Source organism: Eleutherodactylus coqui, chromosome 1 (genome assembly GCF_035609145.1).
Source record: "Eleutherodactylus coqui strain aEleCoq1 chromosome 1, aEleCoq1.hap1, whole genome shotgun sequence".
NCBI classification, from domain to species: Eukaryota; Metazoa; Chordata; class Amphibia; order Anura; family Eleutherodactylidae; genus Eleutherodactylus; species Eleutherodactylus coqui.
The window spans coordinates 43,532,210-43,549,924 of record NC_089837.1 but is presented as its reverse complement, the minus strand read 5'-3'; the positions used below and the strand labels follow the sequence as shown (position 1 = coordinate 43,549,924).

General features: G+C 48.3%; 2 pseudogenes; both read left to right on the top strand.

The window, feature by feature from the left end:
* LOC136615389 (zinc finger protein 850-like) overlaps positions 1-17,715 on the top strand; it is a 304,670-nt pseudogene that overhangs the window by 56,328 nt on the left and 230,627 nt on the right.
* LOC136616051 (zinc finger protein 208-like) overlaps positions 1-17,715 on the top strand; it is an 85,498-nt pseudogene that overhangs the window by 45,299 nt on the left and 22,484 nt on the right.

Sequence of the window (17,715 nt, the reverse complement as noted above, 5' to 3'; positions counted from 1 at the left end):
TACAAAGGCCGGAATCACGTGTATAATTTTTGTCTCGGTATAGAAAATATAAAAAAGCACTTTTATTTCTAAGCCTTGTTGGTACCAATTCTGCGTTTGTCTCAAAAATTGCTGCTCGAATGACGTGAAAAGCCCAAACTGTGTTTCCAGCCTAATACAAATTCTAAAATTTTTGTACTTTTTGTGATTTGAAAAAATTTAAAGTCACGAAATCCTTTTTTTCCCCCCTTAATCCTAACAGATAATCCCCCTGAGAACTCGGAAAAAAACTTCATGTTATCGTGTAATTATAAAGTAGAAGATGAAGATATCATGCAGCGCTCTTCAGCAGAAAACCTCATCACCCTTCATGTACATCCACAGCTTGTCAGTACAGATCTGTCATATAATCCCCCTAATCATGAGGAATCTTCTCCTGACCAATCACAGATTGTTACCTCACCTACAACTCACAAAAAGGGTAAAAAGTTTCAGTGTGGTGAATGTGGAAAACAGTTTTTAAGAAGATCAGCTCTTTTTACACACACGAGAGTCCACACAGGGGTGAAGCCGTATTCTTGTTCACACTGTGGGAAATGTTTTGCATCTAGATCGTACTTTTATGCACATGAGAGAATTCACAAAGGAGAGTCGGTGCACTCATGTTTAGAATGTGGGAAACTTTTTACCCGGAAATCAGAACTTGTTATACATGAGAGAATTCATACAGGGGAAAAGCCATATGCATGTTCAGAATGTGGAAAATCTTTTATCCAAAAATCAGATCTTGGTAGACATCAGCGAATTCACACAGGAGAAAAGTCGTTTTCATGTTCAGAATGTGGGAAATGTTTTTTGCTAAAATCAGAGGTTGTTAGACATCAGGGACTTCACACGGGAGAGTCGGTGCACTCATGCTTAGAATGTGGTAAACTTTTTACCCAGAAATCAAAACTTGTTATACATGAGAGAATGCACACTGGAGAGAAGCCATATTCATGTTCAGAATGTGGGAAATCTTTTGTCCAAAAATCAGATCTTGTTAGACATCAGAAAATTCACATAGGAGAGAAGTCATTTTCATGTTCAGAATGTGGGAAATGTTTTATTCTGAAATCAGATCTTGTTAGACACCAGAAAATTCACACAGGGCTTAAGTGATTTTTCATGTTTAGAATGTGGGAAATGTTTTATCCTGAGATCTGATCTTATGATGCATCAGAGAAGTCACACAGGAGAGAAGCCATATTCATGTTCACAATGTGGGAAATGTTTTACTACTCATACCAGATGTAGGTATCCTCGAATAATTTACACAAGGAAGACGTTGTTTTGATTTTTATATGTGGAAAACCTTTTACAAGGAAACCAGATTCCTATTTCGAACGTGAAAAATGCTGAAAAAAGATTAATGCATCGGATTTTGCCTTCCTTTAGTTTAACGTTGCAGGATGATATTGAACTGGATATCAAAGTTATTCAACCGCCATTAACTGTTACAGAGAGCAGCCATATACTTACCAATGTACTAATACAAGAGGGCAGGTAGAGGCACCACAACCCCAGACAGCTAGACTGCTTTATGAAGGGGCATTACACAGGTGCAAGGTACTGATGAACAACCACTCACACCTTGTAAGCCTGCATGGTGCACTACACGTACTAGGTAGCCTGACACCCTTAGTGTGCAAGTCAAACGACTACTTGTCAGTGAGTATGTGAGTACTTCTCGTGGTCTGCCACTGGTGATGTCATCACTCCACGCCATTTGACCCATGACCCATGAGATCCATTTGACCCATGAATTATGTTTTTCTGCTGCCATAAATGAGCAGGAAAACTGAACCCGCGGCGTCAGAGTGAAGAAGTGCTAAAATGTATTTTGAGATAACTTAAACTAGCCTGTGGTGTAACTGTTCTTTCTAAGGCCGCCTGCAGACGGCCGTGTCGGATCCGGCTGCGAGAATTCTCGCAGCGGGACCTGACTCGAACGTCTGCAGAGAGCAGCGCAGGCACTCACCTCTCCCGCGGCCCCGGCCCTTTTCTGTTCCGGCTGCCGGCGTATGCGCAGAGAGGAGCCGGCGGCCGGTGAGTGACGTTTCTGCACGGGGCTCGCAGAAATAGAGCATGCTGCGATTTGTTTGCTGCGAGAGATTTTGCGCGGCCAAATCGCGGCCGTCTGCCTAGGATTGCGTTTGTTAACGCAATCCTATGGCAGCTTCCAGCGGCGGAAATCCCGCCCGTCTGCAGGCGGCCTAAAAAATCTTTTGAGATGTCATGGGCATATGTCAAAAGTTTTGCTTGTTGGGGGTCTGCTGTTGGGACCCTCACTAATCGCTAGAAGGAGCCAACTGAAGGGCTCAGCCAAGTGCTGTCGCAGCTCACTAGCTGAAAAAAATCGGCCCATCGACTTTCTATTGAGCCTCTCTTCAACAATGATAGTGCAGCAGCCGGGGTCTTAGCTTTGGCCGGGGGATGCAAGATAACGTGAGGTCACGATGGCGCTATAGTCTCCTCTCAGTACCTTGAAACACACGACCCTTAACCATCCTAAGTTCTGAAAGTTCCATATCTGTTCACGAGACGCCAGTGTCTCTTCTCAGTGATAAATCACCTGAGTCGAGTAAATTAGTCAAAGATGTAGTTTCAAACCGGAGGCACACTGTTTTCTTTCAATCACAATTTCCAACTTAGATTTTCCAAGAGCAACTTACAAAAGACAGTCTTAAGTACAACACTTTGGTAAGTCCCTATTCTCCCGTAGTACAGTCATCATCAGTCTCAGTTGTCTGATGGTAGAACTCTTGAGAGAACACTTCGGTCATGAAGGAGAAACTCTTATTCCTCACTTGCTATGTCCCTTAACTTGCTTCTCATATACACAGACAATCCAACTGCGGTAGACACACACCACCTAGAGCAGTGATGGCGAACCTTTTAGAGACCGAGTGCTCAAACTGCAACCCAAAACCCACTTTTTTATCGCAAAGTGCCAACATGTCAGGCGGCAGGGCTTATAAGGCTGTTTAAAAATAGACAGGGTGCAGATTTTGACTACTTTTGGATGCGGAAATGCTGCGGAATTTGCCACAGAAATCTACGCTGAGGACATGCTGCAGCATTTTCACCTCTTGTAAACATATCCCAGCAGTGATAGTGACCCCCCCCCCCCCCCCACAGCGGCCCCAGCGGTAAAGGTGAACCCCCCCCACAGAGTGGCCCCAGTGGTAAGGGTGACCCCCCCCCCCTCCCCAGAGCGGCCCCAGCGGTATTAGTGACCCCCCCCCCCCAGAGTGGCCCCAGTGACAATAGTGACCATCCTCCCTAGAGCGGCCCCAGTGACAATAGTGACCCCCCACTGTGGACCCAGTCATAATAGTGACATTTCACAGTGGACCTCTAGTAGTAATAGTGACACCGCACAGTGGTCCCAGTGGTAATAGTGACATCCCACAGTGGCCCCAGTAGTAATAGTGACATCCCACAGTGGCCCCAGTAGTAAAAGTGACATCCCACATTAGCCAAGTAGGAATAGTGACATCACAGAGCAGCCCCCAGCAGTAATAGTGACATCCCACAGCGGCCCCAGCGGTAATGGTGATACCCCATAGTGGTCCCCAGTAGTAATAGTGACACCCCACAGCGGGCCCAATAGTAATTGTGACATCCCACAGTGGCCCCTGTAGTAACCTCACTCCCCCCCTCCGAGATCCATATATTTACCCTGCCCTCCTCTGCTCGACGCTGCTGCTGCCACTAAAACTATCCAGTTGATAAGTATAGTGACCCAGAAGGGTACTACAAATCTTTAATGAGAAACTGAGGTAGTTTTGGCACTTACCCCAGATCCAAGTGTACTGGATGGTATTTTCTCCAGCAGGTTTCAGGGTATTCTGTAGCTTTCTAATTGTATAGAATGACATGCGACCAAGTCAGACACAAGCTATAAGTCTCAAGTCTAAACTGGATCTGGGCGTACAATGCTCAGACCCTCGTTTTATTGAAACACATAATACCTGCCCTTTATGGGCGTATAACACATTACATCAGTAACATATAGAATTCTCCCCACCCCCTTCCCTACCTCTCTCTCAAGTCCAGTGTATGAGCCAATAAACAATATAAATCAACTGCAGCACTCACATAGAATCGATTCAAATCAGATTCTGATATCCTGTAATGCATACAGCGAGGAGTAGATGGATGCAACAGCCCAGTTCGGTCCGGATCAAGACCTCATAGTCCTCAAGATTATAAAGCGTAGACCAGGCAGCATCAGATGTAGATTTTTAAAATAATTTTCAAATCTTTATTCCTCCATGAACAGAAACCCGAAACGTCAGTGTATTAGCCAGTCTTTGTCTCCTCAACATGTGGTCAGGCAAAAGTAGTTTCTTTGTCTCAGAAGTTGAGAGTGGGGGAGGGCTGGGAAGACGCCCAACGTGGATACAAGTAATACAGTATAGGAATGTGACTTTAACTCTTAGAGGCTGCAGAGGAGCTTTATATTAGGCTAACTTTATAGAACACACATATTTCTGTGCGCAATGGTATGTCCCATTGCTTCATATAAATTGAATTGACTCTATTTGTACTTTATGTATTTTCCTCATCACCTCCCCCAAATAGTTTTCTCCCTGTCTCATCTTAGTGTTGCTGGACACAGTTTGTTTTTGTAAGAGGGCAATAAAGCCCCCCCCATCTTGTTCATTAGCCATCTAAAGGTGGGGTCAGCTGGTTGACTAGTGATATGTAACAAGCCACTCCCAGCTGAAGTCCTGGAGCCAGAACTTTAAAGTCAGTTCTACCCTCCATGCCTCACCCGAGGCAGCCTCACCTGATGTCCCCAGCACTAAGTGTCCAGCAACAAGTGTTTGATGCTGTAGAATGATGCAGTTATACAGCGCAGTTCGACAGTGCAGGAGACAGGTAACATGCACAACTGCCCAAAGACTGGAGCAAAATGCTCTCCTCTTTGCATTGGTCTCCATCACTATCCTCTTTTCAAGCATGCACACTTTCTACCAATGCCCAGCCCCAACACACTCCATCCACATCAGCCCTTCCCTCCTCTCCTCACCTATGTATGGCTCCCATGCACTGTTCAACTTCCTAAGGCGCCTTCAACCCCCTAATACTGCAAAGAAACACCTCAGACACCCACACAAATCCCCTAGCCACGTGCTCACCCTTGCTACTCTGCTACTCCTAGCTGCAGGGGACATCTCTCCCAACCCAGGCCCACCCCGTACTGTTCTCTACCAAAATGCCCCCCCTGCCCCATTCAAATGCGCCCTATGGAACTCCCAATCTGCGTGTAACAAACTCCCAACTATCCATGACTTTTTCACCACTAAACACTTGAACTTGCTCGCCCTCACGGAAACCTGGATACAGCAGTCCGATTCTACCTCCCCCGCTGCATTGTCCTATGATGGCTTGCAGTTCTCCCACACCCCCAGATCGGATGACAGACGCGGTGGAGGAGTAGGCATCATCCTCTCCCCAAACTGTACCTTCCAGGTCATTCCCGCAGCTCCCTCGCTTACCTTTCACTCCTTCGAAGTCCACACCCTGCGACTCTTCCGCCCACTGCCTCTGCGTGTCGCAGTTATTTACCGCCCCCCAGGTCCTACCCGCTTGTTCCTAGACCACTTTGCTGCCTGGCTCCCCCACTTCCTATCCTGTGAAATCCCAACCCTCATCCTTGGTGATTTCAACATTCCTACTAACGACTCTAGCTCCTCATCTGCCTCCCGGCTCTTAACACTTACCTCCTCCCTTGGCCTATCGCTAATCTCTGTCTCCCCCACTCATAGAGATGGTAACACTCTCGATTTAGTTTTCCTCCGTCTCTGCTCTGCTTCTCACTTTACTAACTCCCCACTTCCACTCTCGGATCACAACCTTCTCTCTTTCTCCATCAGGCACCCTAGCATCTCTCCTGACCCTCCTATCTATCGCACCTCTAGGAACCTCCAGTCTGTCCGCACTAAACAGTTTGCTGAAACTATTCAGTCCTCCCTATCGCCCATCTCTCGCCTCCTCTGCCCTAACCTGGCAGCCGAATACTACCACACCACCCTCAGCCGTGCCCTGGATGAAGTGGCACCGCCCGTGACGCGAGCTGTCAAACGCAGACCACGGCAACCCTGGCTCACGTCCCAAACGCGCTTCATCCGGCGGTGCTCTAGGTGCGCCGAGCGGCTGTGGAGAAAGTCAAAGCTGCCAGCAGACTTCCTCCACTTCAAATTCATGCTTAAAATGTATAACCTAGCCCTTCACCATGCCAAACAAGTCTATTTCACCTCCCTTGTCTCCTCACTATCCCACAACCCCAAACAACTCTTTGAGACATTTCACTCCCTCCTCAGCCCCAAGGAACAGGCCCCTGCGACAGACCTGACTGCTGGAGAACTAGCTGCCTATTTCAAAGAAAAAAATCGACCACATTCGAAAAGAAATCTCTGAAAGCTGCATGGTTAGCCCTGATCCCAGCTCCATCAGCACTGCACCCAGCACCTACTCACTATCTACGCTAGAACCAACGACAGAGGAAGAAGTCTCCAGGCTCCTTTCCACTGCCCGCCCTACCACCTGCGCCAGCGACCCTCTCCCCTCTCACCTCCTCCGCTCCTTTTCCCCAGCTCTCATTACTCACCTTACCACAATCTGCAACCTCTCCCTAACCTCTGGCACTTTTCCCTCCTCATTCAAACACTCCATTATATCCCCTCTGCTTAAAAAACCAACTCTGGACCCGACTAATGCTGCTAACTACCGACCCGTCTCAAACCTCCCCTTTATCTCCAAATTACTGGAACGCCTGGTCTACTCTCGGCTTACTCGCTTTCTCTCTGACAACTCACTCCTCGACCCCCTCCAGTCTGGTTTCCGCTCTCTACACTCGACCGAAACTGCCCTTACAAAAGTAACAAATGACCTGATGACTGCAAAGTCGAGAGGTGATTACTCTCTACTAATCCTCCTTGACCTGTCTGCTGCATTTGACACTGTCGACCATAATCTCCTTCTCACTATGCTCCACTCTATTGGTCTAAAGGATACTGCTCTCTCCTGGTTCTCCTCCTACCTCTCTGACCGCTCTTTCAGTGTTTCCTTTGCTGGTTCTATCTCTGCTCCACTTCCTCTCGCTGTCGGGGTACCCCAGGGCTCGGTCCTTGGTCCCCTTCTTTTCTCTATCTATACTGCCCCAATTGGACAAACAATCCACAGATTCGGCCTCCAATACCATCTCTATGCTGACGACACCCAACTATACACCTCCTCTCGTGAGATCTCTGGACCATTCCTCCAAAATATCACCGACTGTCTGTCCGCTGTCTCTAACACTATGTCCTCCCTTTTTCTCAAACTAAACCTCTCTAAAACTGACCTCCTTGTCTTTCCACCTTCTAACCGACCTCCCCTCAACATCTCCATTCCAGTGTCTGGCACCATCATAACCCCCCGACGGCATGCCCGATGCCTTGGGGTCACACTGGACTCTGACCTCTCCTTTACCCCCCATATCCAATCTCTGGCCCAAACATGCCACATGCACCTCAGAAATATTGCTAAAATACGTCCGTTCCTAACCACGGACACGCTAAAGACGCTCGTGGTTGCGCTCATCCACTCCCGGCTTGACTACTGCAACTCGCTACTCATCGGCCTCCCCCACACTAGACTCGCTCCACTCCAATCCATACTAAATGCAGCAGCTAGACTCATTTTTCTATCCAGTCGTTATTCAGACGCCTCTGCATTATGCCAGTCGCTGCATTGGCTGCCCATCCACTGCAGAACTAAATTTAAACTCCTCTGCCTCACTCACAAAGCTCTGCATGGCGCTGCGCCACCATACATCACCTCCCTCCTGTCAGTACACCACCCAGCCCGCTCACTCCGATCGGCTAACACCCTCAGACTAAACACCCCTGTAATACGAACCTCTCATGCTCGCCTACAGGACTTCACCAGAGCAGCACCCATCCTCTGGAACGCTCTACCCCAAGGCATCCGGACAATTCCCGATGCACGAAATTTCAGACGTGCCTTAAAAACGCACCTCTTCAGGGAAGCATACCAAATCTCCTGACCTAGTCCCCCACCCCTCCCTATGGTGCTCCACCCTGTTTGCCTTCTGATAAATGATCTGTACATAAAATTTCCTATTGCCTATGTTCCCCAACCCCTGCACCTCCTGTACCACCCTCAACCCATTTGTGTCTAACCCAATGTACCTTATATTGTAATTGTTGTATTGTTTTGCATTTATCCATGCCTGAAAGCGCTGCGGAATAAGTTGGCGCTATACAAATAAAGATTATTATTATTATTATTATTATATTTCACAATGCCATTGTCCAGCAATTACCATAATGAAATTATGCAGCCATTACCCTCTACAGAGTTAAATCACTACAGCTGCATAATACATCTAGTTTATACAAATCAATAGACATTTTACGATAACTAATCATCACGTTTACTACAAGCCCCCCTTAAAATGTCTATTCTCTAACTCTCCCTGGTAATTTTCACAGTCCTCTGTGGGTGACCCTATAACTGGAGCGCATTGAAGGTTGGATTTAAGGTCTTCAAGGGGGTGTAAGACTTGTCCACTCCTTCTGGGGATGCATCCAGCAAACTCATTGTGGGAGCGGCTTTTCCAGCGGCAGTTTCACAGGTCTCTCTGACACAGGGGATAACACAGCAGACTAGAACGGAAAAGATAATCAGTGCACATACAACAGTGATGCCCATCTGAGCCAAGATCCTTTGCCACCCGCTTATTCATGGAAAGTACTGGTCCCAAAGGTTAGCTCTTTTTAGTTAGTGCAGTCAGCTTCTTAATGGTAACTGTGTCTTTACCTGTGGGTCGCGTGTTGTCTGGGATGTAGGTACAACAAGTCTCCCCTATCATCTTATCTCAGACACCCCCCTTTCAGCTAAAATATCTAAGGCCATTCTATTTTGAAAAGTCATAGTCGAGGTAGGTCCTATTGATCGACTAGTCCCTATAAGGCATCTCTAGTATAATTTTATAAACCGCTGCTGACTATAATTAATCCAGTCAACATTTTATTTACCGTAATGATCAGAAAAATGGACTTGAATCTAGCTTTAACTTGGTCTCTAATTTTAAAACTCATCAGGTATCCCCCTTGGCTGTCCTATGACGTCAATGTACACGTGTAAATCAAAACTACCACCAAGAACCTCTCTCCTCGCTCTGGGTTAATGTTACAATACTAGTAGTTTGCACAGGCACGTATGGTGCGGGACTCCCTGACCTTCACCCACACTAATGTCCCTAAACAAGTGCACACTGTGATGTGCTGCCGGATGCCTCCCCCCCCCCCCCCCCTCCCCTACTCTCGCGAAACCAAGAAGGAGACGTCAGGGGAGGGAGAAGAAGGATCCCAGCTGCACAATAACGTTACAGTGTGCGCCGGGATTAGCAGCACTGCTCAGTGAATACCAGCAGGGGAGCTGCGGCATCTCATCCGGTATCCTATAATGTGGTGAGCGGCCGACAGCGGAGTGTGCCAGCAGGGAGGGCACTGCGTGCCGCCTTTGACACGCGTGCCATAGGTTTGCCACCACTGACATAGTGGTACCCTAACTCTGGGCCACTGCAATAGCGCTTGGACGAGCACTGCAATTTTCCCAGCCCTACAAAGTGCTGGAGCCAAGTTCTACATATCTAGAGGGCAGAAATTGTTATTTATCAGCCCGTGCCAAGGTACCTTAACCTTTTCCAATCCACTGTCTGACGTCTTCCTACATACTGATTGAAACCTGTGGAGCTCTGATGTCAGGCAGGGTATTCTTACTGTATACTGCCGGCTTCTCTGCATACTGCATTACTGGCTCTAGCCAGCAGATGTCACCATTGTATAATGGCTGAAAGAGAGAGACACCCTAGGAAACCCTGAATCCAAAATTGGATTGCAAAGGTTTAAGTCAGAGAAAATTGCAACGTTTTTAACAAACCGCCCATAGGAGTCAATGGAAGTCTCCTGCCCATAGGAGTCAATGAAAGATGGTTTCCTACTGATTCCTAGGAGAGAGAGCATGTTGATAAGTTTGCAATTTTCTCTGACATAGGCTGAAGCACTTAGCTGCTCCTATAGCTCCTTGCCGCCTCCTGACCTGCAGCCTACAAACCGGACATAATCACACAGAAGAGCGGCATAGTGCCACCCCTGATCTCTGGGCAGTAAAGAGCTGCTTTTGCTGTTATAATCTGCTTTTGACAAATGTTCCTGAGGAATTGTAGCCCAATTATCACAGCAATGTCCTCCAGTTTACTAATAATTAATTTTTCTATATACATATATGTATATATAGATAGTTATGTGCACACTGCATATATGCACTTTCTTATAATGCTTATACTGGTATCGGTATCATTAGTTTTATTATTCATATGAATGGTTATCTATATAGAATTCTCTCCATATCTGTCCGTGCGGTGGACAGAATGACGTAATTACGTGCCTCAAAGGAGCGCACGTTGTGCTCCAGCCAATCTATGAATAAAAATGGGAAGGTGGAATGCACATTGCGTACCACTCTGGGAAATCTCTGATCATGTGACCAAAAGGTCCCCCCCCCCCCCACCACATGACGTCACAGCTTCCGCCGGACCAGCGTCTGCTGTGAGCATCTCAAGTGTGAGTGTATTTTAGATTTTGTATATATACAAGTGTTTTTTAATGTTTTAACTATATTTTATGCATGAGAAAGGCGTGTCAAGGATGCCAAGGTGCGTTGTACCAATAAAGTTGGTTTATGTAACCTACGGACCATCGGTCTATTATAATCTTTTTAAGTATCGGAGCACGGGGGAAACTTTTCTTCTTTTGAACTAGTCTCCAGTTTGCTTATATACTTGAGTTTGCATGCTGCAACCGCCTTCTACACATCCCACCAAAGATGTTCTATGGGGCGCAAGTCAGATGACTGTGTCAGCCACTCCAGAATCTGAAACCAAGCCTTGGTGGACTTTGAGGTTTCGATGGTCTAATGACATCCAAGCTTTAGCTTTTTCATAGAAGGCGTGACGTTTCCTCCTGGGAGTTTGATACTTGACTGAATCCATCTTGCCTCCATACGTTGAATGTTTCCAATGCCAAAAGAAGCAAAGCAGCTCGAGAGCATTACCGAGCCACTGTCAGGCTTCACTGTAGGCAGGGGGTTCTTTACAGCATCTGCTTCATTTTTCCATCTCCAGACATACCGCTGATCCAAAGGCCCGAATATTCCCAGTTGTGTTTCATCACTCCACAGAACAGAATCCCAAAACATCTTCAGCTTATTTATATGGTCTTGGGCATTCTGGAACCAACTTTTCTTGTGCTTTTGAGTCAGTAGGGGTGAACATCTTGGAATTCTTGCATGAAGATCTAGGGCATGTAGTATGAGCTTTAGGCTTCATTCACATGGATGATGCATTTTTACACCGGCTGCATCAGCCGAAAATTGCAACAAGGAAGAATAGCTGCAATAGAGTCTTGAGCTTAATTAGCTTTTTCTCGTCCATTCACATAGGAGTATCACAGGGAAAAAAAGCTGGTTGAAAATTCTCGGAATAACTTCTATTGCTTAAATAGCACCAGCTGTCTGTCCCGAGCGTCATACACAGGTAAACCCCCTCCCTTTTTTTCCAGCTCCCATAGGAGTCTATGGGAGCTTCCAGCATGTTTCGTCAAAAGATAGGTCAGAACTAAAGATGAGTGAGCACCAAAATGCTCGGGTGCTTGTTGCTCGAGTCAAACTTTCCGCGATGCTCGAGGGTTCGTTTCGAGTAACGAACCCCATTGAAGTCAATGGGCGTCTCGAGCATTTTTCTATATGAACAATGCGCCGCTTAGGTTTTCACTTGTGAAAATCTGGAAAACCTACGAAAGTGATGGAAACGCCACAGAAACGGATAGGGCAGGCGAGAGGCAACATGCTGGGCTGCATCTCAGGCTTCCAGGTCTCACTATTAAGCCACAATAGTGGCAAGAGTGTGCCCCCCCCCCCCTAATAATTTTTACTTCGGACAAACCCTCATCAGCAAGGCACATCTTAGCTAAGCACCACACTACCTCCAACTAGGCACAAGCACTGCCTTCGGGACACACTGCTGCCTCTTCTCCTGGGTTACATCCTGCCCAACCCACTGCATGACCCTGCGTCCGCAGCGCACACAAAAGTGTCCCTGCGCAGCCTTCAGCTGCCCTCGTGCCACACGCTCACTTCATAGCCACACCACCCTCATGTCTATTTATAAGTGCATCTGCGATGAGGAGGAACCCGAGGCACACACAGCAGAGGGTTGGCAGGGCCAGGCAGCGACCCTCTTTAAAAGGGAGGGGGGGCGATAGCCCACAATGCTGTTGAGAATCGATGAGAAATTGACGTTCAATCTTCATTCCAGTCCTGTGCCACCTCCGTCAGGAGCTGCAAACGTGGTTATAAAGGGGACTCCGCTGCCAGCCCAGCACTTCTACACATCTCCACAATTCAGCAATACTCGGTGTGGGAAGTATGTGAGCTGGCCCTGGGTCAGCCTCTGTCCCATCAAACACCTTGTGTGGCCCAAGGTGCTGCGAGTGACATAGCAATAGGGACTCCATGTGTCCACATACCACTCATTCTGTTTGGGTGTCGGATACCTCATCGACAACGCAAGGGGTAAACCATCTGCACTCTGCACCCTACCCAAGTCTGTCACTGTTTTGGGGACAGACAGGTAAAACACCTCTATGGGAAGTCTGTGTGCACCCACAGCATGGGTGGGTCCAAGGAACTTAAAGACAGTACACATAAAGAAAATCAGAGTGCCCAAACATGGCAGACTTTCACTGCGCCGAAGACATAGGCCTCTGCACAAACCCTCAGTAATCGCGGGCATAGAGCGGACTCCGATGCTAGCGTAGCTGTGAACGTCTCATTAGCGCTGTATCGCTCCTCTTGTTTGTCCCAATGCAGTGCCCCGGATAGCTGTGGTAACGTGAGAGAAAATAGATGTTGGCTTCGGCCCACACTCCATGCCCCAGTCAGTCTGTTTTTTTTTTTTTAAGTGCCAGGCAGGTACAACACCGCTATGGGAAGTCTGTGTGCACCCACAGCATGGGTGGGTCCCAGGAACCCAGAGAAGGTACATAAAGAAATCCCATTGTAGTGCCCCGGATAGCTGTGGTAACGTGAGAGAAAATAGATGTTGGCTTCGGCCCACACTCCATGCCCTAGTCAGTCTGGGTTTTATTTAAAGTGCCAGGCAGGTACAACACCGCTATGGGAAGTCTGTGTGCACCCACAGCATGGGTGGGTCCCAGGAACCCACAGACAGTACATAAAGTACTCCCATTGCAGTGCCCGGGATAGCTGTGGTAACGTGAGAGAAAATACATGCTGGCTTCGGCCCACACTCCATGCCCTAAGTCCAGTGATGGGCAACCTTTTGAGCTCGGTGTGTCAATATTCGCCAAAAAACCGAGCATAACTCGGGTGATGTGTCACTTCGAGAAAAAAAATCCATAAATTCACGATATTTATAGTTTAAATAACAAATATGTATAATTGTAATGTATAACTGTATTTAATCAACCCAAAACACCCATAGCACAGGCCCTCACCTCTCCCAGCCTCCACCTCACTTATCTTAGTAATGATGAGCCCCCAGCAGCGACAGCGCACCCCACCCCAGCGGCCCCCTGCAGCGACAGCGCACCCCACAGCGCCCCCCCCCCCCCCCCGCAGCGACAGCGCACCCCACAGCGGCCCCCCGCAGCGACAGCGCACCCCACAGCGGCCCCCCGCAGCGACAGTGCACCCCACAGCGGCCCCCCACAGCGACAGCGCACCCCACAGCAGCCTCCCAGCAGCGACAGCACCACCAACAGCGGCCCCGCCAACAGCGACACCCACAGCGCCCCCCAGCATTACCTATCCCCCACAGAGGCCCCCAGCATTATCTGCCCCCCAAAGCGGCCCCCCAGCGCTGAATGCCCCCCACAGGTGACTGCCCCCCCACAGCGGACCCCCAGCGGTGACTGCCCCCTCACAGAGGCCCCCCCAGCGGTGACTGCCCCCCCACAGCGGACCCTCAGCGTTGACTGCCCCCTCACAGCGAACCCCCCCCCCCCCCCCCCCGACCCATGTACTTACCTTGTGGATGCATGGATGCTCCGCTTCTCCTGTGCCCAGCGCCCTCCAGCAGCGATGATCTTCCGCGCACATTGTGACGTCAGTGTGTTGCAGGACGCATTCTCCCCCGGACGCTCCCGCAGAACCAACAGGTAGGAGACGTCGGGGAACGGGGGGGAGGAGGATCCTGGTGCACACTGACATCACAGTGTGCGCCGGGATCAGCGATGGTTAGTAGTGCTGGTTAATGAATACCGGCAGGGGAGTCACGGTCCCTGTCGGTATTCATTAACGGGGTGACCAGCCGCGTGTCAGCGACTATGGCTACGTGTGTCCAGATAGGTAGAACACTGCGATGGGAAGACTTAGTGCACCCATAGTATACACAGACCCCTGTGATATTCCTGTAGCAAAGGTATAAGCTGACCCCAGTAACAGTTATGTTGCAGAAGTCTAGGGAGACCCTAGTAACATTTCTGTAGTAACAGTATAGACGGACGCCAGTAACATTTCATTAGCAGAAGTATAGGCAGACCCCTGTAACATTTACATGGCAGAAGTATAGGCAGACCCCAGTAACATTTTAGTTGCAGAAGTATATGCAGACCCCCTAGTAACATTTCTGTAGCAGCAGTATTGGCAGACCCCTGTAACATTTCTGTAGCAGCAGTATTGGCAGACCCCTGAAACATTTTAGTAGCAGGAGTATAGGCAGAGCCCAGTATTAGTAACAGTTCAGTAGTAAAAGTATAGACAGACCCTAGTAACATTTCTGTAGTAACAGTATAGACAGAGCCGAGTAACATTTCTGTAGCAGTAGTATAGGCAGACCCCTGTAACATTTGTGTAGCAGCAGCATAGGCAGACCCCTGTAACATTTGTGTAGCAGCAGTATAGGCAGACCCCCTGTAACATTTGTGTAGCAGCAGTATGGGCAGACCCCTGTAACATTTATGTAGCAGCAGTATAGGCAGACCCCAGTAATATTTATGTAGCAGAAGCATAGGCAGAACCCAGTACCATTTTTGTAGCAGCAGTATAAGCAGACCCCTGTAACATTTATGTAGAAGTAAAGGCAGACCCCAGTAACATTTCTGCTGCAAAAGTATAAGCAGACCCCTGTAACATTTATGTAGCAGAAGCATAGGCGGATCCCAGTACCATTTTTGTAGCAGAAGTATATGCAGACCCCTGTAACATTTCTGTAGTAACAATATAGACAGATTCCAGTAACATTTCTGTAGCAGAAGTATAGGCAGACCCCTGTAACAATTAAGTGGCAGCAGTATAGGCAGACACCAGTAACATCCTTCTGGTAGCAGTATAGGCAGTCCCCTGTAAAATTTATGTGGCAGCAGTATAGGCAGACCCCAGTAACATCCTTGTGGCAGCAGTACAGGCAAACCCCTGTAAAATTTACGTGGCAGCACTATAGGCAGATCCTAGTAACATTTTTGTAGCAGAAGTATATGCAAACCCCTGTAACATTTCTGTAGTAACAGTATAGGCAGATCCCAGTAACATTTCTCTAGCAGAAGTACAGGCAGACCCCAGTAACATCCTTGTGGCAGCAGTATAGGCAAACCCCTGTAAAATTTATGTGGCAGCAGTATAGGCAGACCCCAGTAACATCCTTGTGGCAGCAGTATAGGCAGACCCTAGTAACATCCTTGTGGCAGCAGTATAGGCAGACCCCTGTAACATTTAAGTGGCAGAAGTATAGGCAGACCCCTGTAACATTTAAGTGGCAGCAGTATAGGCAGACCCCTGTAACATCCTTGTGGCAGAAGTATCGGCACCCCTGTAACATCCTTGTGGCAGCAGTATAGGCAGACCCCAGTAACATCCTTGTGGCAGCAGTATAGGCAGACCCCTGTAACATTTAAGTGGCAGCAGTATAGGCAGGCCCCTGTAACATTTACATGGCAGAAGTATAGGCAGACCCCTGTAACATTTACATGGCAGAAGTATAGGCAGACCCCTGTAACATTTAAGTGGCAGCAGTATAGGCAGACCCCTGTAACATTTAAGTGGCAGCAGTATAGGCAGACCCCTGTAACTTTCTTGTAGCAGAAGTATAGGCAGGCAGACCCCAGTAAAATTTCTGCAGTAATAGTATAGGCCAAGCTCTGAAACATTGGGGTACCATGAGCGTAGGCGAAGGCCGGAAAAATTAGTTGGATAAGAGTGTAGGCGTGGGTCTGAAAAATAAGTGTACCAAGAGTACAAGTGTACCTCTGAAAAATTTATCAACCGAGAGGGCAGGTAAAACCCATAACATTTTTTGGAAAGATACAGCTCAATGTTGCTTAATTTTAACAGAGGCTGTAGGCAGCCCTGTTAAAAAAAATTGGTTCATGTTGAAGTATCAATACTTTTGAAACTTTGAAAAATTGTAAAAACATTGTTAGATGAGCCTTTTGGGCCGCTAAAAAAAATTGGCCGTTAAGCACGATGACATGTTTCTGGAGGAGGAGTAGCAGGAGGAGGACTAATGTCAGAGACAGATTGACAAAGATAAATGCCCCGTTTTCCTGGTGATAGAGAAGAGTGCTTTAATCTGAGGGTGCAGCGAAAAGAATCTTTAGGTTCCGCTGCTCTCCGCTGGTGGAGAAGAGAAGTCTGGGGAAATCCAGGCTTTGTTCATCTTTATGAGTGTAAGCCTGTCGGCACTGGCAGTTGAGAGGTGGGTACGCTTGTCCGTGATGATTCCCCCAGCTGCACTAAACACCCTCTCTGACAAGACGCTAGCGTCAGGGCAAGCCGGCACCTCCAGAGAATACAGCGCAAGTTCGTGCCACCCAATAGTTGTATGGAGCAGAGGCATCACGGAGGATGGTGGTACGATCCCTCCGACTCAGCCTTGACTGGGGAGTGGTGATGCAGTCTTGCTGGGGAGCCATAAAGCTGGAAAAGGCCTTCAAGAGTGTTCCCCTGCCTGCGCTGAACATGCTGCCTAATCTCCGCGCCTCCCCTGCTACTTGGCCCTCGGAACTGCGCCTTCTGCTGCTACCACTGTCAGATGGGAAGTTTACCATCAGTTTGTCCACCAGGCCCCTGTGGAATTGCATCACTCCCGAACCCCTTTCCTCTTCGGGAATGAGAGTGGAAAGGTTCTCCTTGTACAGTGGGTCGAGCAGGGTGTACACCCAGTAATCCGTAGTGGCCAGAATGCGTCTAACGCGAGGCTCACGAGAAAGGCATCCTAACATGAAGTCAGCCATGTGTGCCAGGGTACCTGTACGCAACACATGGCTGTCCTCACTAGGAAGATCACTTTCTGGGTCCTCCTCTTCCTCCACAGGCCATACACGCTGAACAGATGAGAGGCAAGCAGGATGGGTACCCTCTGCAGTGGGTCCAGCTGTCTCTTCCCCCCCTCCTCCTCCTCACGCTGAGATATAGACATGAGGGTGCTCTGACTATCCAGCGACATACTGTCTTCCCCCATCTCCTGTTCCGACCGCAAAGCGTCAGCCTTTATGCTTTGCAGGGCACTACTCAACAGGCATAGCAGAGGAATGGTGACACTAATGATTGCAGCACCGCCGCTCACCATCTGGGTAGACTCCTCAAAGTTTCCAAGGA